The 26082-nt window shown below is 40.5% G+C and overlaps 1 long non-coding RNA gene across 2 annotated transcripts in view; it reads left to right on the plus strand.

Annotated features, from left to right (window-relative positions):
- The window catches only part of LOC117000445, an 86364-nt gene that overhangs the window by 27463 nt on the left and 32819 nt on the right, over positions 1 to 26082 (plus strand). For both annotated transcript variants that reach the window (XR_004418765.1, XR_004418764.1), the window contains exon 2: positions 16319 to 16526. This is a non-coding gene — a long non-coding RNA (uncharacterized LOC117000445). The remainder of the gene's footprint in view (positions 1 to 16318; positions 16527 to 26082) is intronic.

Consider the following 26082-nt stretch of genomic DNA (forward strand, 5'->3'; position numbering starts at 1 on the left):
AAAACTGATGGTGTGCCAGAAATCACGTGCAGCACAAGGTCATTACTCACCCTCGTTAAAGTGGTCTCAGTACTGTGGCCTGATCTGAAGCTTAATTGAAAAGTTTCAAATCACGCATTATAACGAAGACAAGACAGCCACTGCCCATTCCACGACCCCTGCTAAAAAGGCTGATCAGTAATAGGGCAGAAATCTAAGCAATTGCTTGAGGATAATCAAGGCCTAATGAGGTATCCACTTCATTCTTTCAAAGGTGGAGGAATCTCTTCCTGGCACTGGAGAGAATGCAGAGCTGATGTGAGCAGGTTCCTGCATCCAGGGAACAAGCCATCTGGCCAAAGTAGTCACCATCCTTGGCAGTGGAGGGAATATCAAGGTGACACGGTGTCTGTGGTGTGGGCTTGCAGCTGTACAAAAGGGTAGTGCTATGGCCATTGCAAGCCTCTTCTCAGTTGCCATGTTTTGCAATCATTTTCTGTTACCCCACACCTTGGCCCAAAGTGATCAAAAGGAGCCCATCATGTCTGAATTATTAGTTGGTTTAGGAGCCAAGAGAGTGGCAATAGGAGATATGTGACTGCTGATGTTATCAATTTTCCCTAAAAATTCACAAAACCCTCAAAATTCGTTGATGTTCAACTTAAGTGTGATAACAAACTGCAAGTAACTATTACCCAAAGAAATCAAGTATCTCCTTGCCATCTTCCTCTTTTTTTTTATTCTATTATCTGTTCTAGCAGCGAGGTCAGGGCCCACATCCACATGATTATCTCCACATCCAGCTGCCAAGTTGTGAAAGCTACTCTTCCTGGGCTACTGCTTGGGCAGCTGTATTAAAGGTTTGCATATGCCTCTGCCCAACGAGCAGTTCGAGTGTGCAATCACCTTCCAGTTTGCAGGAGCCAAATGGTTTTTCAACTTTTTAAAATAGCCATTTTAACAAATTTTAACCCATATTTGTAGGATGTGCTTTTGTCAAGAGAAAGTGTCTCTCCAGATTCATATCTGTTTGCTGAGCAGGTTTGCTTGCTGTTTCTAATCTCTCCTGTTTTGATAAGATCTCCCTCTTGTCTTTAAATATGCTAGCCATGGAAAGCTAGACTAGATAAAAACATTGCACAGGATTTTGGATTCAGTGACAGAAGACAGCCTTCAGTGATGGATTTGCTTAAAAGACTCTTACTCAATGACAACTTATAAAAATTGTTTAGCGCCATGGGACATTTTCTTTGGCCTTTAAGTTCCTCCCTAATTTTAAGTGTCTTTAAAATCAAAGTAGCTACTTTCTTTGCTATGAATCCTAGTTTAGTTTTCTTTTGTTTTTTCATGTAATTTCCTTCAACTTTAAACATGCAGCATGAAAATATAATGGTAACATAAAGGAAAAGTTATATTAAAATAATTAAACCCCATTTGTGCAACTCTTTGGATAGTTCTCTCAAAGACCATGAGAGGTGTAACTGGCTTCATTGGGACACCCTCAGACTTAGCATTAAACCATGTGTTTTGCTGATGTAAGACCCTTAATATATGACATATGGCATCAGCTCTACAAAATATTACTCGTTGGCTGACAGCCCTGCTTCTGTCTGTTGCTTGCAAATTAATATTGTAAGTCTGTGTGCGTAAAAAGGTTGTCATCACCAGTGCCCATGGTCACTGCAAGCTGCAGCCACCAGCCTGAGGACTGCATCTGTATTTTCCTCAAGAGGTATTTGTGTGTTAAGTTGCTGGTTCTGCCCATGGAAGCAGTGACTGAGCGGGCCTGCCTGGGGAGGAGCCAGTGCCGCATATTTTCCAAATCTCCAGGCCCAGCAGTGGAGGACGGGGCACTGCCAGCTGCTGCATGGGGGCTGGAGCCAACAGTGGGGCCAGCAGTGAGAAACGGGCTGCCTGCACCAGGCTGAAGCTACAGCATCAAGAGGCATTTCTTGATATATTGTTTCTTGTTAACAACCATTGATTGATTTAGCCGTTTACAGGACTTTTTTTACTCATTTCACTTGGACAAAACAATAAGGACAAAATACAGATAGAGGGATGCCTAGTGTGTCTCGGGATCAGGTACCTGCTTACTCTTCTCAGGAGTCTGTAAACCTCAGCTAGGTCTGATCACTATGAAGAGAGGGTTGCATTTTCCTCATCTGTTTCTGGCAATATAATTGCCTGCTCTTTCCATAGGTCATTGCACCATTCAGACAACTCACCAGGTCTCATCTTGCAGTACCTTAGCTTAGGGATAGTTGAGCCTTAATTTGTCTATGCTACAGATATTCTGCATGTGTGCATGCAGTGTGTGTGATGGGCCATAGACCATGGACTGGCCACTGCTGATTTGGCTATGAAGGATCAGAAAACCTTCCAAAGAACTTGCTATTGAGGAGGAGCATGAAAGTGAACCTTGTGACCAATACACAAACCCTTATGTTTGCTGAGTTTCAAGTAATGGGGGGAAGAAACTTCTGATTGTTTTTTAAATGTAGATCCTGGAATTTACATAGAGAAAAATAGGGCAGTTGAGTTATCAGTAGCTGATGAAAATGTGAGAAGAGTAATTATTGTATAGTCCTATTAATAAAATTGTAATGTGGGTCAAAACGAAAAACAGAAAGTTGCCAAAGAGAGTCCAGTGAGTTACTTCAGGGGAAAAATAGCTTCTATTCTATGAATCAAAATATCAGCTTGTGTGCTTAGCAGAGAGCTCTGGACACTTATGGAAATTCAAAACAATTCCATATATCGCAGTCCAGGATGGAATTAAAGTGTTGTAAAGCTTCCCTGGAAGCCAATATTTATCTATTATATAAGCATATTTAGATTTCATTTTGAAATGGTTGTTAAAGGCTATCCTTTGGCTGCACTCTATCCTTCCTTCTAACTTTTTTTTTTAATTGTTGAACTCTGAGGTTTTTATGCTAAAAAGAATGTACTTTCAGTACCAGAAATGTCTGAATGACCAGTTACAGCATGTACTAACCCTGAGAGATATCCATTGAATCTGCTGCCCCCCTCCAATTTATTTGCTGTTTTTACAATCATGCCTTGCATTAATGTTCTACACTTAACTGAACTGTGTGTGTTATGTTTTAGATGTATTTTTGTTTTGTCTAAAAAATTTCTGAATTGGCATTAAGTATTCAAGATGTAACCTCTGTAGCAGGAAACTAGTTATCAGATTCATATAAAATAACTAGGCAATAGAAATACCTCTGAGCAGAAAGCATTTTCCCCCCCCTTTAGAATTAACTTAGAGGGAATTTAATGCCTGTGAAAGGTGCTGGATTGCAACATCAGAGAACTGAAGCTGCTATTTAACCACAGAGCGGTTACAGGATGGGAGATGGCTTTACAAGATTCCCCATGAGAGTTGACAAAATATTTGTCTCAGGTCTGGTGCCGTTCATCTAGCTGGAAGAACCAAGCTTTCATGTGTTGGTAACAGTTGCTCTCAGGTTGTTAGCTTCCACTTGGGTGATGGAGAGAGCCCTTGTGTAAAAAGGGAGGGGATTTTGCTTTTGTGATAGCTGGCTAATATTTATAATATGAATAAACCTAAAAGACTAGATTTACTACAGCTGAGTTGGCACATCATTATAAGGAACTGTCATGAGTAACAAGTTCAAAGCCCCAGGTGCATGGATGCTGTCCCTGCCCTGTGCCACAGAGGCAGGTAGAACAGGAAGGGAAGGAAAAGGCAGACTCTGGGACCTACACCCCAATGCATGCTCTGCCACCAACCCTGCAGTGCCCCTGGGCATGGTGCCACTGTGCTTGGACCACTTCAGAGGGACTCTCACACCCAAGTTTGTGTATTTTGCATTATCTTGCCACCTGTTTATCAGGAAAGATGAGAGTGGCAGGCTCTAAGCTGGAACTATGCTAAGTTCAGGATCCAATTCTCATATTTTCTCTCTTTTTTTCCCCAACATTTCTATAATAGTTATCTCTGAAGGCCATGTCTGGTGTGCATGGTTTGGGTTGTAGGTCTCAGTAGTCAGGTTACTATTACACAGGTTCATGTGTGCTAACTGCTAGTCTTGCCAACTGCAGAAGACACTGAAGACCATTTCTCATGATACAGGATGTGCTTCAATTTGTATTTTCTACTTTGTTAAATTAATATGCTATGTGTTGATGGTTTTTACTGACTCTTCAAGGAAGAAGAGAAGGTGATGGCCTCAGGGTAGTTCTAATTTCACACAAAGGGAGAGACTTTCACAGTAGTGCCTGAGAAGCAAATCACTCTTTTGATGAGTTCTGTCAACTTATGCATAAGCACGTTAGGAACCAGTTAGAAGTTTTTTCTCTGGGAAGCCACATTCTTCTGCTAGTTGTGGTATGTTGGACAGAGGCTGCATTCCCTCACACTGGAATTTCCTGTATTAGCACTGCACAGGAGTGGGTTTATTTTGTAGTCCTTGAGATTTCTGAGCTTCGTGAGTTTCACAGCCTTTATGCACCATGAAACAAAGATCTGGTTTCTACTGAGGCATTGCAGAAAGGATGAGCATCTGCTGACTTGCTGATCTTCTGAAAACTGAGGCTCTCCAAGATCAGAGGTGAACGAGTCTGGGATCATTTCACTGATGACTGAGGTATTAGTGACACAGCTCACATGTAACTCACATATGCTTTTTGCACTAATTTTTAGAGCTAAAACAGCCATTTCCTTTTTCTGTTGTCAGTTTAGACTCTAGAGTACTGCTGAGGGAGCTCATGTTGCTTCTGTTTTTCCAGGAATATAGTGGTTAAAATCTGTAAAACACTAAACTAGGTCTAGGCATGGACATCCTGCTTCAACATCTCCACCCTAAATAAGCTTGTCATCTTCTGGACTTGTGGGCTCAAGACCATAAAGGCAATGTTATAGGTTCACTTTGTGATGAGAGCTTTTCAGAGAGGCCTGTGGAATCTCTCTTTTCTCTAACTCATGTGACTCCAGCCCAGCTGTGTTATTCCCCCTTCTTTACTTAATCAAAACTGCATGCCTTATATACAGCCCCCAAATTTACATTTTATTGAAATGGAGACAGGTTATGTAAGACTTTCTGCATTAAATGTGTAATAAGTTACATTATATTGAGTTTTCTGGAAGAGTGGAAAATATCTGTTTGGTTTTGGAAATACTTTATAGAGATATTTAGATGCCAAGTTTTTCATTGTTCTACTAATGTCTTTCTGGTCTGCAAGGTTTTAAAAGATATAGCTAAGAAATTTTGCACTGTAGTGTTGTCAGGTCTCAGACTTTCACAGGAAATAAAGTGGCAGATGTGATTCTGTAGAACAGATTTCCCAAATTTCCCCAACTCTCCACCCTCCTCCTTTATGCTCTTCCCCACCTTAAACTGCTCTTGCTGAGAGAGCTTGCCAGGGATTCTGAGTAACTGGTGAAGTGGACTGAAATGCTCAATTTTTCCAGTATTTATATTTTATGACTAATCTACATTATTGGTTTAGAATTTTTTCAACCTAAGGATACTTTCTACCTTAATTGTATGCTAACCCACATTTTTGTGTTGTCAAGGATTAATATTATGCAAACTGTAGGCCTACCTTAGCCATCTCTTTCCTGTACCTGGAGCACAGAAAACCAATTTTTTTTTTTTCCCCAGTGTGACTCTGGATTCCCAGCAGACCAACATGAATTTTCAGAATTGTCACAGAGCTCCACAAATAACCAGTCAAACCATTCCCCCACCCAAACCTTCTCAACAGTGTCTTTCTTTCATATCCTTACATTATTTTTCATTAAATTTGCCTTGGTAATCAATATGTCCCAAACCTGTGGAGTGTCTTGGTGGGAAATTTCATCAGCATCCCCCTAAAGGAACGCTGCTCTGCTCTTATGTCCCTGCTGCAGATCCCTGTGAAAGAGGATGCCAGAGCACTGACTGATCTCATCTCTCCCAAGCACTAATTTAATTTGCAAAGTGTTGTGGTTTTTCTTTCTAAAGTGTGTGAACTTTTCTTACTCTGTGTTCTTGAAACATGAGTCAATGCTCTGTTTTCATCTGTGGCCTCAGTATGTATCCTGGCTTTGCATAAAATCCTTCAAAGCTGTGTGGTAAAGATGGTATGAAAAGAATAGCTGTTCAAGCAATTAAATTGTATTTTCTATGGGTCCCACTGATCAGAAGTTTGCAGTGGTCCTTACCAGTGACACCCTTATTGGTGCTAATGGCTAAGCCACCACACTTGGGTGGCTGTGTCTAGAAGCTCTGTCTTGACCACTGAAAACCAGCTGAAGGTAAAGCAGAGCAGTGGGAAGTGCTGCACTGTTCACTGCAGGTACAGAGCAAGCCATGGCCTGTGTGCTCAGGCAGGGGGCTGGTGAGATCCTGCTATGTAAATACAAACAGAACCATGGTAGTTTATAATTTTCATGGAATTCTTAGTTTTTTTCCTATCCAAAATTCATTCTTCTTGTTTGTGTTTGAAACCATCTGGCCTTTAAATCAAGAGTTAATACTGCTCTGTGCATTAACCTGGCCAAGCTGGGGTTTGAATTTCTTGTTTAAAATTACCCTTGTTTTATAATTTCAGCTGAATAAGGTTTAATGACTTCTTGTTGTGAGCTGTGATGCTGTACAGTAGGCTGCACATCACTGAGAAGCTTCAGTCTAGAGGTAGCTGCATTTCAGTGCCAAGGGAAATAATAACTGGATGGATGGAAAGCATCTGGGATTGATGTGGTTTAAAGGTGCTGTTCATGCAAGCTATTATCAAAGAGGGAGTTAGGGATGATATTCATTCTTAAAATGCAGGTGCTCTCATGCTTTCTCTGACAGATGTGTTCCAACAGTGTTTTGAATTCTGTTTAAATTTTGAAAGAGCTAAACCTTCAGGCTCTTCTCTTCCTTTCTTAAATTCATTTCCCTGTTTAGATGAAAAAGAAACATTTTGCAACTTACTTTAAACTTTCTTCAAAAGAACTGCTGGAAAAGGAACATTTCATGTGAAGCACATAAGCTATAAATGAGTGTTAAGCACAGCAGAAGAAGCGATTTTAAATGTGCTAATGGACAGACATTACACTGTAGGAATTTACCTAAGAGAAAACCTGAGATGTGGAGGGCCTGCCAGGTGAGGATAAAACCCCAGTAAATGAGCCAAATGATAGAAAAGTATTACCAGAGTAAAGAGTTGTACATGTGAAATAAATACTGAAATGGGGAAATAGTGCCTACAAAGATACTGAAAGATGGAGAACATTTTGGTTAAGTGATGCAGGACCGTGTACACACAGCCCATATTGAAAAAGCAAGCTCTTAGGAAGAGATCTCTCTCTCTCTTTCTTTTGCTCTGTCCCTGCCTCATTTTGATATTTTCCCCCTGCTCATGACGATAACGTAACAGAGTTTATAGCATTAATGGGCAAAGCTCCTTCCACGTAAATGTATCACAGACTTTGTCATAGTGCTCTGTCACGTGTTTTCAGGTGTGTACTTACCTCAACATTTCCAACAAACTCTTTTCCTCAGATAGTTTTTGATTAATTTTGTAGGTCTCCTGGCTGGTAGTTGGTTTCTCTGGCTGTGAAAGCAAGCGGGGTGAGGTTTGCATGATTTGTGAATATGAAGGGGGGAAAAGGGAACAGACTAAGAAAAAGAAAATACCCCAAAGGAAAGAAATAATGGGCAATATATTTCCTTTTGAACTTTTTCAAATCAGCCTCTGGAAAAGGTGTCATAAAGCCCCCAGAAATGAGTAACAGCGCAGGGACAAAGAAAACTCTGTTACAGATGTCCCTGCAAGTCTATGAGCAAATTGTTTTTTTCTAAATAACTCCAGAACATTACATGGCCTTAACAAGTTTCCCAGGACAGGAACTCCTAGTTTATTACTTGCTCACATTGTCATCAGAAATTAATTTTGTCCCTGAAAGACAAATTGGCTGGTAGCTTATGAAGTTAAATGGAAAGAACAAGTGAGCATCTGTTTCTTCTGCATTTTGTCTCCTTGGTGTCTTACATATAAATGAATCAGAGTGTTCAAACTTAAATTAAGATCTTTGGCTAGATAAACAGTTAAAACTGGTTCCCATAGCTACCTCTCACACATAGCTGTGATTGCATTATAATCCCCTAGTAATCAGGTCTAAATGAAAGAAAGATGATAAGGGTGCTATTTTCAGTTTTCAGTACTGATTTTTATTAGCTCTCAATCAGATCAGGACTGCTTTGCCTTTCATCACATTGTGGCAGTGTTTGTAGAATCATTAGAGTAATAAAGTGTAAATCTTACCAAGGTGCATTTTTCTTGAGGTGTTTTATATAGCAAAAACTCTGAAGATTACATTGGCAGGTACAGGAAAGATTTGTTTCTGCAACTAAAGTGAGGATATAATGTATGCTATATTCATTTATTCTTTACCCAGGTGAATATCTAATGAATTACCTTGCCGAGGTAAAACAAAATATAAAAATATCCAAAGAATCAGCCTGTCTGAACATGGTCCTAATATACTGTATATTGCCAGTACTGAGTTTAGTAGTTTTTTTAATTTGCCTTATTATCTTGTATCATATCTCTCCCTGTGCATTACCATCCACAAATGAATTACAGGCACAACCACAAGCACTGCTATTACCAGCCTGCTGTTTTTAGTAAACTAGTGCAGCCCAATAAAACATCATGTTGCAGCAATATATAAGTATTTATTGTAGACTAAATTTCAGCTAAACAAAAGCACACAGGGAGGCCTGATCCTGCTTCTAGGAGATGCAGTGGCACAGCTCGAGTTTGGCTTGTACATCGTCTCACCTGCACCCTTGATTTGCAGTATCCTTTGAGGTAAATTTTACTTAATGACTTTACTTTTAAATTGTTCCTGACTGCCAAATTTAGAAAAAGACTTCATATAACCTCCAGAGGAGTTCCTGGGTATTTCTGCAGGCAGATCTATCCTTTAGCACAGAAATTGCTTTGTGTGTGGTGTTGTAGGATTGTTCACAGAGTTTGCAGGTGTGCCCCACATTTGCAATTAACTCCCAGTTTAATACTGGAATGATTTTACTTTCCCACAGCCTTTTTTTTTTTTTTTTAATATCTGGTGAATGTTACTGTAGCATAGCTATTAAAATGTCTTCCCACTTTAAATATTTTAATTTTATGTATTCTGTATTTAAATGAGTAGTAAACTGTCTCAGTCTAACTACTGTGTTAGATAGTTACAGTCATGCACACAACTGCAGGAGTATCAGGTAGCAACAGCAATTAGTCAGAAAGTTGAAAAAGAATAATCAACTTTCTGGTTGTCTGATTGATTTTAGCATACCTGATGTAGAATCGATGCCTGATATTGACCTTAACATGTTTTACTTTCTTTTCTATAAAAGGTGGATCTGTTCAGCCATCAAATAATGGGGTTCATATAGTTAGCAAACTCTAATACAGCCTCTGATGTTAGGACATGGAATACTTTAGGAAAGGGACCATTTAAGGTGTACAAATTTATACCTGAGACAATTAGGTACTGGCATTCACATGGGCAAAAAAAGAATAAATCTATTCATATGATGTTGTAAATAAAGAGACAAAATTTATGTTTAAAGTTTTAATCTATTAAGACTTCTAAGATGCAGAGAGATTCTTGGTCAAAAATTATTAATTTCCTACTAATATTTTAAACCACAAAAAGCTCAAATTCCAGTGCTTTTTCAAGGAAAATAGGCAAAGACAGCATTTTGGTCAGGAAGATTTTGTGTGTGTTTGTATGTTGACACACAAATGTAATATGTCTGGAAGATGTTGCTATGGCTAATGACACAAAAGAGAGTAAATTGCAGAGCCTGATTATCAACAGATAACAAGACATTCTGTATATAAATAAATGCTCAGCATCAAAATCCATTATTGGATTAGCTATATAATCATGTTTTAGGCTGTAAGTCTGTGCTGACAAATGAACACTTTTCATTTGGCTCAAGGTCCTCATCAGCAACGGAACTAATTTTACATTCTCACCCATTAAGTGAATAAGATGTGGAAAAAGCTGTCTGCTTTTTGAAGTGTAAATTTGCTGCTACAGGCTGTGCAGACCAAAGCTCTTTTGAAGCAGTGAAATGAGATCATCTCTAGGGACATGTGAACCTGACAAAGTTTAGGTCATTTCTGTGGAAGGTATGGTGGGGGGGGAACCATTTGGATGTGGTTTCAGTAGTGACTTATATGGGGCAATTTGGAAGACGCTGAACTTTACAAGCTCTTTGTTCAAATTTGAGAGAGGACTTGAACTAGAAGCACTGATACAAATTTTCAGCCCTCAGAAAGAAACCTCCATAAACATTGGAACTGGGTAGTTGGCCAGCATAATTTGTGAGTGCTAAGCAGGCTGTGTGCTGAGCCTCTCCTGCAAGTCACTTTTATGGGCTGGATCCTTCCCGTGCATTCCCCTACATACACCCACACAAATACAAATGGAGATCCAGGACCTAAAGTGGACCATTTGCTTGAAAAGGCACTTAGGATGAAGGAACTAGATCATCACATCTCACTTTCCGCCCTGGGAAGTGCCCCAGGAGAGAGGAAGATCACAGGTCTGTCCCTTGTCTGATTGACAACCCCATAAATTGCAGCATGGCACCAGCTTTGCCCTCTGGAAGCCCCTGGGCAGGGGCTGTGCCTGTGAAAGAGAGGCATGGTGGGCAATGAGGGCAGTGTGGACAGAATGGGAAGGGAGAGGACTCCTGAGAGAGCTCAGTAAGGATCCCTGTGGTCAGCAATCGGGGCAGGATTGCAATCAGCTCCAGGGAGCAGTGCTGTGATGCGCCGCCGTTCAAGCAAGGGTGATGAAGATGTTTGCTGACATCAGCTTAGAAGAAGAGTCTCATGAAAATCATTTAACTTTTTAGATTTCCAGACATACAAAGCAGTGTTTAACCACTGTTTAAGATCATGACAAAAATATCCCCAGGCTGTGCTGTATACCTAACCACAATGCTTTCCATTTACAAACGAACAAAAAATTCAGATAGGTTTGATTGTTCATTTTTTAATTTGATTCCACCCTCTTTGCTTTGTTTGCTCACTTTGTTTGTGGAACATGCTTGCATGGCTTAGGCTCTTGCTCTTCGTTGGAAATTGTGCAGTTGTTTCAGATACTACCTCCTGATTTCTTGTAGCCCACCAGTGATCCATGGACTACATGCTAAGAAACACTGTGAAAATCTGTACTCACAGTGCTGTGTGGGTATGAAATGAAACTAAAGGAAATTACAGAAAGCCCAGGCTGGCATATTTGCATGCAAAAGTAAACCTAGCCCATGATATGCCCCTGTTTGAAATGGGTTAGTTAAATCTTAATTCAAGCACCTTGAGCATATGGTTTTGAAATTGTTTTTCTAAGAGTAGTGGCTATCAAAGAGTAAAGATGTTTGTTGGGTGGCTGTATAAAGTGACAACTTTTAAAAAAATATCCTCTAGGTATAGAATTGCACTGCTGCCACCCTTGGTGGTTTTTGGCCAGAGGTACTAATATTATGGAGGAAACATCTGACCAGCAGAACTGAACAGAAGCTTAGGTGGGTAACCTCTGTGGAATCTTCACCTAAAAATAAACTGGAAAAAAGGCAGCTGAAAGCAAGGTTTTCACTTCCTCCCCTGAGCTCAACTTTCCAGCTTTGCTGTTGATGGTGCTGTGCCCACCACCAGCTTCATTGTCTACTTGCCTGGACACATGGACAGGGGTCTTGGCCCTTGGAGCAGCCCCTCTGCAGTCAGCATCAATTATGCAAGACCTCCCCTTCCCTTTCCTTATCAAAATAAAGCTATAAATACTTCTCTGCCTCCCTGGCATGTTATGAGAGTTAATGAGTTGACATCTGCAAAAGACTTTCAAAGTATAAAATGTGTGGAAGTTCTGAGCCCTATGTTGTGGAGGTCTCCCTTTCCCCAGCTTAAGGCAGAATGAGTTAAAGTTAGCCAAAGGGGATAAGAGAAACAAGAGAGACTTTATGAGTCTACCAGGGAAAAAGGAAATACTGGAGAGAAAATAGACCCATTAGCAAATGAGGAAGGAGATTAAGTTAATTATGATTTTAAAATGGATGAGCATCAGAGCTGCTTCTTTTTTAAAAGGAAAAAAATCAGTCCTGAACAAAAATAAGGACTGACAATTAGAAAGAAATGGAGGCCTTGTGAAAACAGGAGTTTGATTAAAAAGTGAGAGGGCAAGAACTTGTAAAACACGAATATGTGTAAATGAGCAAGTCTAGATGAAACTCGTCTAAAGAACAGTGAGAAGCTAATGAATTTTTCCGAATATTTACCCATGGCAAATATGAGGAAAAAGTCATATCAGGAAAAAGAAAAGCAACAGCAGCCTCAAAAAAAGCTAATGATGTTTGGAAAAAGGATGCCAGTGATTATCTGCCAGTGAGTACTCATCTGTACTCAAAGCAATAAACACAACTGGAGTGAGCAGGCAAGCAACATGTCTGTTGGGTTATGAAGCCAAGCATCACAATTTTTGGGTTATGAAACCATGCTACACAAATGAGGTATCGTTATAGAGTTTCAAAATACACCAATGAGAGAAACCCAATACCTGCTGGGTCAGATCCAGAATTGCTGCTCTGCCTCTTTATACCAGCAGATCTATTTGCAACATCTGAACTTGAGTAAATCATTTGACAGAAATACCTTGCAAAGTTGTGTTTGAGAAAATAAATCCAAATTGGCTTTGATAGGTAGGGTGTCATTTGGGCTGAGAATGGCAGTATGAGGCCACACAGAAAGTGATCTGAAGACAAAAATTAAAATAGAGTCTGGTTGTAAATATGTTATGATTATTTCAGCATAAAGAATGATTAAGACATAATTATAAAAAGAAAAGTTACTGTGTGAGCAGCAGAACTAGGACACCCTGGTTCCTGATGTATTTAGATACTGTGGCTAGATTCCCAGGTGGCTGATAGGTTTCCTCTTTGACAGCCCCTCTGAGGCAGGGGTGGGCTGGCACCTCAATGGGAGCATTGGTAGGGGTGCACTTCATGATATCTGTGGTAGTCCCATGGAGGCCCTTCACAGCCTCCAAACGCAACAGGGGTCAAATGGCAAACTTTGCAAAAGTTCTGAGGAGGGAATTCAGAGACAGTGATCTATTTTGCCACAAACATTTACTGGGAACTCAGACTTTAAAATCTTGAAAGATGGTAAATTCTGACTGAAAACTGGAATGTCACAAATGAACAAAATGCTCTGAATTTTGAGAACCTGTCCCTCTCCTTTCTCTTGTTTCTGAACCACTGTGCCTACATAGATGTAGAACATAGAGACAATGGCTGTAATGATCTTATTTTCATACCTACTTCTCAGCTATTACTTTAGAAGCTTCCCATCCTCCCCTGCCGGAAGGACAAAGCATTTTTCCAAGGTGCTATTTATTCCCTTTTAGTATAAATAATTAAGGAAAAAGGAGTTTCTGTACTGATTATTTTTGAGATATATTATTCTTTACAGCTAGTCTCTGACTGTTGAACATGTACACCCAGCTATGATCAATAAAATTGCTCCTTGCAGAGGATGATGCTTACAGAACTTCAGACAGGTTAAATTTGCCTGTTCTAAGCAGGGGATCAAAGCTCACTTACATTTTATGATATTCAACCTTCAATATCAAGCTAGGTCTGCAGAACCTCTTGAATATCATGTCTGTGTCTCTGTTGCTGCACTGGGAACTGAAGTGAGAACAAGGGCACTATTTCTTGTCTTACTGAAAAGCATCACTGAGTTGCATGGGGCATCCAATAGATTTTTATATGAGGACAGAAGAATGCAGCTCTTTTTAAGAATAATGTTATGGTGATTCCTTTTCATGTCCAATTACTATTTTCTACTTGTGAATAGCAAAATTTTTAAAAGCTTCTAGCCTTGTTATATTTCACATTTAATAAAAAAAATGTGTCCTACATGGTTTCACACCAGTAGAGAGGTCACAACACACATGGAATGAGAAGAAATCCCTCTAAACAGCAGGAAATGTGTAAGTAACACCTCAAATATGGTTTTGAGAAAAGTGACTTAGCAGTTTTCATAGCTGTAAAGCTGGCTCACAGATGCATGGAAGTCTATGCAGAAGTATACTTCCTTGTCTATTATCAGGATTACAGAGCCCAATATGGAAAGTGTAAAAGGAATGGTATGAAACCAGAGCCAGCATATGTTCTGTAAGAGCAGCAAGGCTCAGAAAGCCCAACTACCACTTGTAACCAGTCTTCTTTCCATGGCTCCCACACAAAGTTACATTTGGAGTGGCACTTTTGTAATGGGGAGTATTAGGGTGCCTAGAGACCCTTCCTCCTCTTCCCCTTCCACCTGCTCCTTGTCCTCCTCTCCTTCAGGTCACATATCTAGGCCTGAGGATGTGGACTGACACATCCTGATTCCTTCTGTTTTCCTTAAGGTCCTGGTTCCCCCCTTCCCATGCTTTCCCTTGCAGATCTGCTTATTTCTTAATAGTGCAACATAGTATATTGTGCAATTGCTGGGAGCCTAAAGAAGCAAGACAGATTTTATCATTTGGGCTGTAGATATTCAATGCCCATTATGGGCCGACTAAATTTAGTAGAGTGGCAATTCACCAGACTACTAAATTTAGTTAGGCCATCCGGTCATATCATTTTACTTAGCTTAATATTGGATATCATAAGATAGGGCCTATCAAACAGTATGGCTCCAGCTTCCCCAGCTGCAGATTATATTATCCCTATAGCTTTTCAAAACACTCATGCTAAGTTTTTTTAAGTCTTAAAATTTTTTAGCTTGTATCTTTTGTTGCAAGTTTATAAATATGGTCAAAATTAGTTTCGTTTTCACAGTAAAAATCACTGTTAATAAAAGATGCTGCTGTTTTCATTTTAAGCAAAACCTTTGTCTTTCCTTGCTTAACTTCAGTTAGAATAGGAGGAATTTTATCACCAGAGCTAGGTGGACAAGGTGGAGTCCCATTTGGACAGAAATTTTGCACAATGATTTTCATTGCCTTCATGCGTTTCTTGATGCTATCAAATTTCTTTTCTGTTCCAGATAGGAAAGAAAAAAAGCTTTATGAGAATCCAGACAACATGGCCTGTGACAGCAAGATACTGAAAATTCAAACTTGTCTTGTGTAGAGTAAATGGGAAAGAGATCTTGGTAGATCCCATGCACAACAGCTGGAGTTATGGCAGTGGGATCAAATATGACTAACAGAATGGCATGTACAAACTCATCAGCCCTGCTATAATTCTTATGTGTAATATGGCAAGAAAATTGCAGTAGCAATATTCTGGGAGTCTGTGCACTTAATATATGGAAAGAAAATTGCAGTTGCAATATTCTGGGAGTCTGTGGACTTAATCTTTTGTGGGAGGCCTTGAAAAGGAGCCAGTGTCTCTCCATCCCAAGTCAGTCATTTCCTATCCAAGTAAACTGGACTGAGATCATCTAGATTCTGGTCTTCGTTTCTAATGAGCTTTCACAGTAAAACAGGAAATAATAATCTTGAAAGGGGAAAAAATGGTCAAAAATCACTCAGAGAACATTTAAAGGTTTGTTCTGAACAAGCAGGGCTAAGAAAAAGGCCTGAGAAAAGTGTGTCCTGGGATCACTCACAGTTAAAGCACTGATTAATTAAGCAGAGGGTCATTCTTCAGAAAGACTCAAGGGCAGTTTTGGCCCTGCGGCTGTAATTTGGACACTTCTGGAGTTCTAGATACACTGAGCTATTCTGTGCAGAGCCTGTGAATATGTGCATTCTTCTGGCTGAACAATGGCATCTTTATTCAAATGGGAGCCACTAAGTAAGTGGCTGTCTCCTAATATGGGTGGTATTTCTTCCTGCTCTGCCTCAATCTCTGCTGCTTTCCCGTGGCCTTATCAGTGCTTTGTAGCACAACTTACAAAATGAAATCTATTCATAATGTTAAAACCCTCCCCCATTTATAGACACAGGAAAAAAACCCCAAACGCTTACATATCCTCCAATTCTATGGCAGGGTGTTTACTTTTTTAAATGCAATTCTGCTTATCTGACGCTGGTTTGGAAATTAATAAAATGGTGCCTGGCTTTTATTGTTTTGACTATGGGAAGGAAATTAATCCACAACTATTACAAGTGTTTGATCCAAATAAGCAGAGATAAAACTATGGTTTCAAGAAAAGTTGTTCCCTGTTTGTCAGGTATCCTAGTGCTCCTGACATGTCTGATTTATTCCTCCCTTGTTTAGAAGCAACACTGTCCAGGTAGTTGATGCCCATTCATCTTGCTTTGTGTATGTATTTCTTCAGGGTGGCTTTATTTATTATGCCTTAACTACTGTTCCTTCTTACTCACTAGGTTTGGCTCTGCCAGTGGTCAGAAAAGATGTTGTTTGTCTGAAGAGACAAGGGTGTGGTGAAAATACTCCGTGCCAGCCAAGTGAACCAAAACACTATCTGAATTACTAAGCAGGCTGGAAAATAAAATTTAACTGACAGAAGATCTGGACCCCACCTGTGCTGAGAGACAGAAAAAGAGTCACAGAAATTGCCATGTACAGTTGGAGGTAGGTCTGGAGAGGGGAACTGTGTCCCTCGAATCCTCTCAGCAGTTCACAGCAGAGGAGGAGGATTTATAGCATTAATGCTTGGGGAAAGCTAATGTCAATGTTTATGCAATATTAGTTGGTATTGTTAATAGTTAATTTGGTGACAGCAGGCTTGCTGTGAAACTGTACTGCAGAAATCTGTGACTTCCCTTACCAGGGGAACTCAGCTGTGGAACCACTCACAGACCAGACCTGTCCCAAAGCTCACTCAAACTGACCAGTGGCTGCTGGAGTCACAGGGACTGGAGTGGTGGGGCAGACATGTTTCTAGCAAAAAGCATAGCCCAGGCATCTTTAGCTGCATGTATCTCCAGAAATTGTGCTTCCTGAAATACTTCTGAACATCCTAGATCTGTATAACCACCAAAAGTTACTGTATGGAGTGCTGGTGTGGTATTTCCTGCAATTGCAATGTAATAAAAAATACATAATCCATAAAGTGGAGACATCTTTGTCTTCCTCTGTAAGAGTCCACCTGTGTGAGTGGGCAGCTGCTATCCCTCTTCCCAGAGGCTTTTGCTGCACTCCACCATCCCATGAGTGCTAGGCAGAGCAACAGCCACACTGATGAAACCATGGCCCTTGGTGGAGGCTACAAAAACCACGTGGCTAAAGCTCTCCCAGAACACCTGGCAGCCTTTGGGCTGGGGATGAAATGGGAGGGAAAATGACTGCCATCATTCCTGCATCCTGGCTGTTAGGTCTCCCTGACCTGCTAAGCAGTGCATACTGTGAGAGAGGGCACTCAGTGGATGTGTCTCCCCACACCTGTGAGGGGAAGGAAGCCATGAGCAGAGCCTTGAAGGAGTCCAGAGAACAGAAGTTTTGCATTAACCATGAGCCAGAGGCTGTTACTCGTATTTAAACAGGACCAGGCTCTGGGGAAATTCAGATGCAGACTTGAAATACATGGCTTGGCAAAAGACTTTTGTTACTGTCACATGTCTGACCTCTGAAAAATAATATTAATTCAAAAGTTAAATGTGTTCAGCTGGCAGTGATAGAGTATTTGTGTTAAGGAGGATATTTTTCAAAGGCATAAAATCAACTTAGTGATGTGTTACAATTGCTTCCTTAACATCTACAGAAGGTCTGAGTGCAGCAGGTTTGGGGGACTTTCAGCTGCCAGGAGGCACTCATTGCACTGAGGGGTGTGGTTGTGGGCTCCCACTAAAAGGGCTTTCTTTCCAAAGGTGGTTCTGAAGATTCATGATCTTTCTGGACACTTTAAATACAATTATTCAGGATATTATTTCTCCTTGCTTAGTTTCCAAGCAGGCAGTTAGACTGAGCAACCACAAATACAGATCTTGTAACCAGCTTTGATGTGACAAAACAGCATTGCCATAATTCTGGAGATATCTCTTTCTTTTCTGAACTATATTGGCAGCCCATGATACCAGAATGTCAAAATTAATCCACTCGGTATTACACAGTGTATAAAAATTTGTGTTTACATTTTGTCTCCTTTGCCCTTTTCAATTTTGCTTTATTTTCTTATAGTTTTGTAACTTAAGCTATATGTATTTGGAGATTTTTTTTTTCTTTTCCTCATCTAGCTTTATGGCTTTTTCTGGCTGAGATGTCCTTACATGATTTGATTTTACAAGAAATATAGGCTAACACATGTAATTGTTCAACAGTGAACCAATCTGTCTGGAGCACTGGGGGAAGATATATATTAAAATTTTCTTTCATGCTATTTACAGACTATATTGCTGGCTCTACAAATGATGCAAAATATAAGGAACTGCAACAATAAGGCTTGGGCTAGTTAGCAGGGAGCATAAATGTATGGTGGAGCCAAATACTCCTCAGAGTAATATTTTCATCAGAAACAGAATGTACTGTAACCAGGGGAGATAAGCATGAGTAGGCAAAACTGACTATGCTTAGAGCCAACATGCAACAGCAGCTACAAATCACACACTGCTGAGTGACACCTGAAAAACTGAAGCCTGATTCTTCTATCAGGAAGAGCCCTTCCTGCTCTAAGTAGGGTGTGGGTCAGGAGCAGGTCACAGGGACTGCCAAAATGTGCCAAAATGCATCTGTGCCAACAGCTGTGACACCAGCTAGGAGGGGAGGTTAGGCTGTGCCCAGCCTCTGGAGACCTGCCACTTGGTCCTTGTGCTGGTGGCAAGTGGCCCTCTGATAATGGAGTGTTTAAGGAAGTGTCACAGAGCCAAGTGGATTGAGAGCAGGGAGCTCAGTAGCCTTTTCCACGCAAAGATGTGGGAGGACTTTGGTGTTTCCAAGCAGAAGAGCAGTGATGAAAGCAGCCAAGAATTGTTGCTGAGGTGGAGCAGCAAACCTTGTTTAACACAGGGTGCATTGCAGTGGTAACAGCAATGTGGAGTCAGTGCTCCAAGTGCCGCATAGTAGGACTTATTTAAAGAGGCTATTGTAAAAGTCTTCGAGTCAGTTAATTACCAGTTTTTGTTATGTCAGGAACTCCTTGAGTTAAAGCAGAAAGAAACTATTCATGAATATGTTCCAGTTCTGTAGTTTAATGGGACAAATTTTTAAAAAAAGAGAGAATGAAACTGATAAAATGATTTAGTTCATAGAAAGACTGAAAAGCCTTACAAAAAAAGCTGAAATTACATATTGTGCCCCATCTACTCTTGCATAAGCCATTGAAATTGCTGGAGACTTAGCTGGACTAATCGTCCATTGCAGTTATGCATGAGCCTTAGGGAGTGCACAGGGTGCATGTAGGTCAAAGCACCAGCCTATGAAAGAGAGGGAAATTATCCAACAGCATTTTTTAAAATTTAGGCGTCCAGGTATGAAAAACCAAGAGGCTTGGCTTGCATTTAAAAAGTATTAACAGCAAGTGAGGAATTTAATTTAATTTATTCACCAAATGGACTTGAAGAGGTGCGAAAAAAGAACTGAAGCTGGCCAGGTTGGGTGGGTCTTTGAGCAACCAGCTCTTACAGAAGGTGTCCCTGCCCCTTGCAGAGGGCTTGGAACTAGATAATGTTTAAGGTCTGTTCCAACCCAATTCATTCTATGAAGTGATGCTAGGCAAGAGAAGGCTTTCAATGGAAAACAAAAATCTACCGAGAACATTAATGTAGACTCATTCCCTTCCTGCTTACATGAGTTTTTCCCTCTGCACCTCCTTGTTTGATGTGAAGTTACTGATAGTAATTGCAGGCAGATTCAGGCCTAGGAGTTCCATCTGATCAGAAAAGAATAATATTGCATGCTGCATATTAGATCGATCTGCAGATATTGGAGTAATTGCCTGTTTAGAGCCTGTCTCATACTATCAATATACTTCGAACATCTACTTTGCTCCTTCAGAATTGAGTATTAAAAACAAATCACAGTTTGTTGGCTCTGCTGGCTAGAAGAATACTGTTGCTGAGGAGGTGCTTACTGTGTGTGTCTAAGTACGTCCAAAATTGCTGGCCATGTATATATGTGTCCTGGTTTCTTTTGTTGCAAAGAGAGGTTGTTAGGAATTTAGCCTACCTCATGGGAGAAGAAATTAGTCCAGCTTATCAGAATACCCACCTTCCTAATTCTTACCGTTCCACAACTGAGACCCCAGACCTGCTCATATATTATGAAGCATCTTGGAGGAAGCTTTTATGATTTTGTGCCTATAAATGCAATAATCTCTCAGGATGTGGAGAAAGTGCAGAGGATATTGAACACAGTTTGTTAGATATTTTCTCTTGGTATTACTTGTATCTTTTCATTCCTGATAAACTTCTCTGTACTTGGCTTTTCAGAAGTTCCCAAGTCCTACACCAAACACATTAGGTAATGATACTACTGTAGTGAAGGGCTGACCACACTGTAGAGGTTATCAGCCTTTCAGTGGTGCTCTCTTCCCAGGGCAGATTTCCTATTTGGCATGCTGCTCCTCACTTCTCCCTGCTCCTGCTCCCCTGTGCAAGGGCTTTGCTCTGAGTGTTAGAGCCCCTCTGATGCATGATGAACTTAGAGGGTTCAAGGCATGAGGCTTTTTCTGTATTGTTCTTTAAAGTGCTAATTTGGTTTTACTAATATATTTTCAATGTTTGGGATTAGCAGAGCTTGTAAGAACACATCAGACCTGTCAGGTTTACAAGTCCACTTGCCACCTCCACCCCCTTACATATATTTTTAAATAGCTAATTAGGAGATAATGCCAGTGGAATGAAATACTGTCATAAGATAATGATCTCACACCACTACAGAAATGGTACGTAGAAATGTTTATTTTCAAAGGGAAGAAACACTGATCATGTGCCTAATCCTGTATTCTTACACAAGTAAAATTCCTGTAGTTTTCAGTAGAGCCTGAGGTGACAACATCCTATTACTGTGGTAGCGTTTCTGGATACCAAATGGCCGTAAGTGATGCAGTCATTTTCTCCAAATGATACTGGTGCAGTATTGGAACAGATGTTTCCCTTACCTTTATTAGCCTGTTGTATCTTCTAACTTGGAGGACAAATTTCGCATGTGCTTCATTGCACCAGCTTAGATGATTTTTTTAAACGATGTGCTTTAGGAAGCAGTGAGCTGTGGTTTGGATGAAGTTATACTTATTTTTAACTTACTGACAGTTCATAGTGGTGATACACAAGTCTCAGTTGCTACTGCAGGCTCCCTTTGGTACACTAAGGATCCTCTCTGTTTAAGTCAAAGACAGCCTTCTCTCTGTCCTTCTAGAATTTTGGAAACAAGAGTTGTCTGAAGTTCACCTTTCAGGAGTAAACCACCTTACCTTTGTGGTGGGGTGAGGGACTACTCACAGGCAACAGGTACAAATGTATTAGCTTTTCTGGCCTCACTGTTCCTATTCCCCAGTAACAGAACTGGAAGAATGTGGGGCAGCTTTACCTCTCACTCAGGCTCATCCTGTTTGTATTCTCACCAGCAGTGCTGCTGGGGGCTGTGCTGTGCAGAGCTTTCCCAGATCACCTTCCAGGGAGCCTCTCTCTGCTACGAGGTAGCAGTAATGGGGTGGCCACATTCACCTTTACTGCCTCCCCCAGGATGGCTTCTTTCTACTGCATCTCTGGACTCACTTTAGATGTAGGGCTGTCGTAGAGACAGGGGAATACTGCAGTGGAAACTGGAAGCCTCGCAGTGAAAGCATCGAGGTTTATCCTGGTCAGAATTAACTTGCACAAGTTGTCAGTGCTTCTCCATGGAAGGTGGCCATTGGTTTTCAGAAATTACTGCTGTTTTCACTATTAATGAAGCTTCATCTTTCCATTGGATCATCTCTAACCTGCTGTAATTGTTCTGATTTTTATTTTTTACCTTGCTCACCAGTTCATGTCTAAATACAAGAAGATGTTTATATTGCATACATTCAGCTTTAATTGGCCCTTAAAAGAAGGTGTTGATTAGAATCTTCTCAACATCAACAGCTCGCTCGCACAACATTCTCTAATTACTGTTTATTAATTTAGTTCAAGTGGCATAGTTGAAAGCCCTGCTCAGATGGGAGAAGTAAATTGTCACTGGTATTGAATATGTAAATTATGTGCCATGTAAGTTTCCATGAAGAATGTTTAAAGTTAAATGTTACCCACATAAAGCCTTCCAGTTTCATCTAAGCCAGCCATATGACAGCTTTGCAAAAAGTGTCATGAAAATTTACCAGCCCTGGCAAAAAAAGTACTTGCCTCTCCTTTACTTTTTTCTATTAACATAATCATGATGATAATAATAATTTATTTGCCCATCAAAAAAAAAAAGTAATCATTCATTCTAGCTGGCTGGAGATTTGCAAAGCTGCCAATTGAATCTGAATTACATGTTGCTACAGTACAGACATTCAGCAGCCTGGATTTCTTGCCCTAGTGCAGTAACCCTCCCTTCTCTTTAATTAGCTTATAAAGTCAGATTTTTTTTAACAAAGTACTCATTAAACATTGCCTTGTTACATTACTTTAAAATGCAATTAAAAGTTTTAAGAGTGTTGTGGAGTTTGTGTGCCATTGTCAGCATCCATGTCACTCACTATTGGTTTCCACCCACTCACACAGATCAGAGGCTTCCTGTTAAATATAGATGGCACTTGATAGCATTTCTATATAGACTAGGCATAAAACAATATCCTGATGAGGATGACCTGACTGCACCTTATATTTCTGGGAATAAGAGAGGAATGGAAGGGAGGGCTTTCTAGAGGAAGGAGGAGCTCAGGGTGTTCATTGTCCTTCCACCTCTGCAGTTCTCTCTCTGTGGCCCTTTGCGTGGGAGTAGCTGCACATTGCTGCTAAGTGTGCTGCTTCCAAGTCTTCCCAGACAAAGCTGCATGGGAATACCACATAGTTATTCTATTATGCATCTGAAACAAGAGAGACCAGACATCATGTTAAACAAGAATGAAAAATATCCAATGCCTGAATGCTGCCTGGGCCTTCACCCAGTCCTCACACTCTCGCTGGCTGCTGCTATCATGAATGGCACTAATCAATTCCAGGAAATCTCTACAACAAGCATTATGTCACATACAGTTACATCATTCCCTCTAACCTCTAGGGCTTCCTGTTGACATCTTTGGAGCTCTTCTACTACCAAATGGTATTAGAAGAAATGCCAAGCTGTATTTTTATCTGGTTCTGTCTGCCAAAAGGAATTCAAATGTTTCCCTTTTGCAGGTTTCACCTACTGGGTCTCATCTTTGCTTCTTAAAATGAGCAAACCTTAGTGGGTGTTTTCAGAGTCTCTTCAGATGTTTGCATAACGGATGGTAAGTGCATGTGAGGAGTTACTGAGACAGACGGGGCCAATGCCTCTGCAAAATGTATTTATTCTTAATGTCTACCAAATTGCTAATCCAGCCTGTCAGTGGTGTAACCTCAGTTATAAATTCCACTCCAGGAAGCTGTTTCTCTGTTTCGTTCTTAATTCTTTCCTAATAATGCTGCTTCCCAGTGTGGGCTGTGTTTCACCTCTCATTCATTTCAAGCATTGTGCTGCTTGGCATTCCCCTTTCTCCTTGCAGGGTTGTCTCCAAAGGTAGGAGCCATTTCTCCCTTGGAACAGACAGTGCCACCCCATCAGCTTCTCCTTGCAGCCTCCACTTATCCAACTGCTTAGCTGAAAAGAGCAGGGCTCAAAGTCTTTCCAGATCTAACAAGCAAGACTTTTCCTTCTCAAAAACCGCTGTGCTCCTTGGTTTGGGTGTTTTTTATTCTTATTATTTGTCTGGTTTATACCTTCCTTTCATTCTAAGAGTTTTATTTTTGTGGCTGTTTCTGTGTTTATCCGCTGCTGCAGTAGGTATCAACAACATGATTAAATTCCAGCTCTGACTGTTGCAACATAAGCGCTCTGCCTTCATTATCTGCAGTGCCTAAAACTATTTGATCTCTAATAAGTTCACCTGCAAGTGTGTCTCATTTGCATGATGAGGCTAACTGGTGCAGCCTGGGTGCATATTGGTCTGTGATTTCAGTTTCTCTTCGATCAGATGCATCAAACAGAAGGAACTATTAGAATTGCCAGCGACTGTATTTTTCTGTGTTAATCATGCCAGAATACTAGGAGTCCCAGGCAGCCTTACCAGGCTGGAGAAATCCAACGCTAAAAAGCATGGGAAAGCTTCTGATGTCAGATCACATACAAAACAGTGCTGTGCTAGGGATACTTAGTCTGGTTTAATGGCACATAGTGTTATGATCACACCCAGCTCCTGAGCAGGTTATTCATGGCCTCCTTTGATAAGTTGCACATCCCATTGCCCCAAGTCCTTGAGGGAGCTGTACCACCCAGCAAGGACCTCTCCCCTGGCCCATCACAGGTGTCCTTCAGCATATCTGAGGGTCTCTGCCTGACTGTCCCCAGCTCACATTCATCCTCTCTGGTCCTGCACTTAGATCCAGTTGAGATTTATTTGGCAGTAATACTAAGGGTTTTACTGCCCAAAGTGTGTAGTAAGAGAAAATGTGTTCTCTTATTTTTAGGAACCTGAACCTTTCTTTGTGTCTGAAACAAGCACCAGACTTCAAAGTCAAATGTAAGAAAAGAACAGCAGCTCAGTGATTGTGAGATTCATAGCAATTCGTGCAGAAAATGTGTCAAGTTGCCTATTTCCTTTCTAGATCAAGATCAGGATAGGCCTGTGTTCAGCATGAATTTAAGAAATGTGATTTGCCCCATTGCAGCATCCCTTACTTCTCTAATTTCAGATTTCAGCTTCTTACATTGCATTTTCATTTGAGACAACTTTTAATTGAGCTGAATGATCTCTGAGAACATCAAACTGTCTCTCATTGATCTGAATGGGTCCTAGACCGACTTCGCATTTCATACACAAAACCAACTGTTTTCTTTTGCTCTTGGACTCACACAGAAAATAAAAAACTAAACCAAGCAGAGCCAAACAAAATAATTCTAAGGAGCTCATCAGGCAGTATTTGCTTTGTACAGAACAGTAATTTTTCCCTAGCATATGCTTCCAAGAATTTTTTTAAATGTCATTCATCTATCATCTGCCCCAACAGACAATAGTTGTTCCAGAGAAGCTGTTGCTCTCTATTAGGTCAATGATCAGTGAACTAAACATTTTCTACTTAGGCCTTCATATGATAAAAGCCTAAGAGCTTTGAAGGAGCCATTACAGACTATTGCCTAGAAGAAATATCCATTTGAAAATTCAGCAATTATGTACTTCTATAATAGCGTGTAAAAGGAGCTCTGGACCCATTATGGGTTATTGAGTAAATAATGTATTTTTAAAAGTGTCTAAGTAATTTATATGATAGCCTGTATTGGCAGCAAAGAGTGATTGTAGACTAAACATTCTGTCTTTCTCTCTTTTTAAAAATCTCATTTAAATCCCTAAATAGCAATTAAAGAAAGAAATCCCTGATGCAGTTTCAGTATTTCTATAGTAGTCAATAGCTAATGGCTCTGACTTTGCTGCACTGAGGCTGCCATTTTGTGCTGAGACAGTTTTCTCTGGTCTGACTTACTTTTTTGTCTTGATTGGATGCGACAGGAGGCTTCATTATCAAATATAATGTAGAAGTGTCCAGAGGCCTCCTGGAGGTCAGACTCACAGTGATCAGACCTACCCATAATCAGGAACAGCCACTAGCCAGAAGAGCCACCAACAAAGAGAGAGAAGAAGGAATCTGTCAATACATATTTTAGGGAAAAAATGAGTCTTGGAGAGAGGAAATATGTTGTGTGAGATCATGCAGGGAACAAAGAACCTCTGCACCCCAAGTCCAAGTTTAGTTTCCCTGCTTTATATGTGGACTTTCCATGGAGAGGCACAGCCTGAGTTTCTCATTGCTCTGTATGCTGAGTACTAATGCAAACTGCTCCTTGTCAGGTGGCCTCAATAGTCTTGCTTCAGACCACTGCATTCAGCCCTCTCAAGCACAGATCCTGGTCAAAGCAGATAAGAAAATACTGCAGTTCAAAAAATTTACATTGTAGTAACAATGCCCTATGAAATGTGCAGGAAAACAAATTTGTTTTCCTCTTGTAAGTATCAAATAAGTTTCTTTAGTCCTCCCACTTATTCATCAGACTCCTT

The sequence above is a fragment of the Catharus ustulatus genome, chromosome 9 (assembly GCF_009819885.2).
Source record: "Catharus ustulatus isolate bCatUst1 chromosome 9, bCatUst1.pri.v2, whole genome shotgun sequence".
Taxonomy (NCBI): domain Eukaryota; kingdom Metazoa; phylum Chordata; class Aves; order Passeriformes; family Turdidae; genus Catharus; species Catharus ustulatus.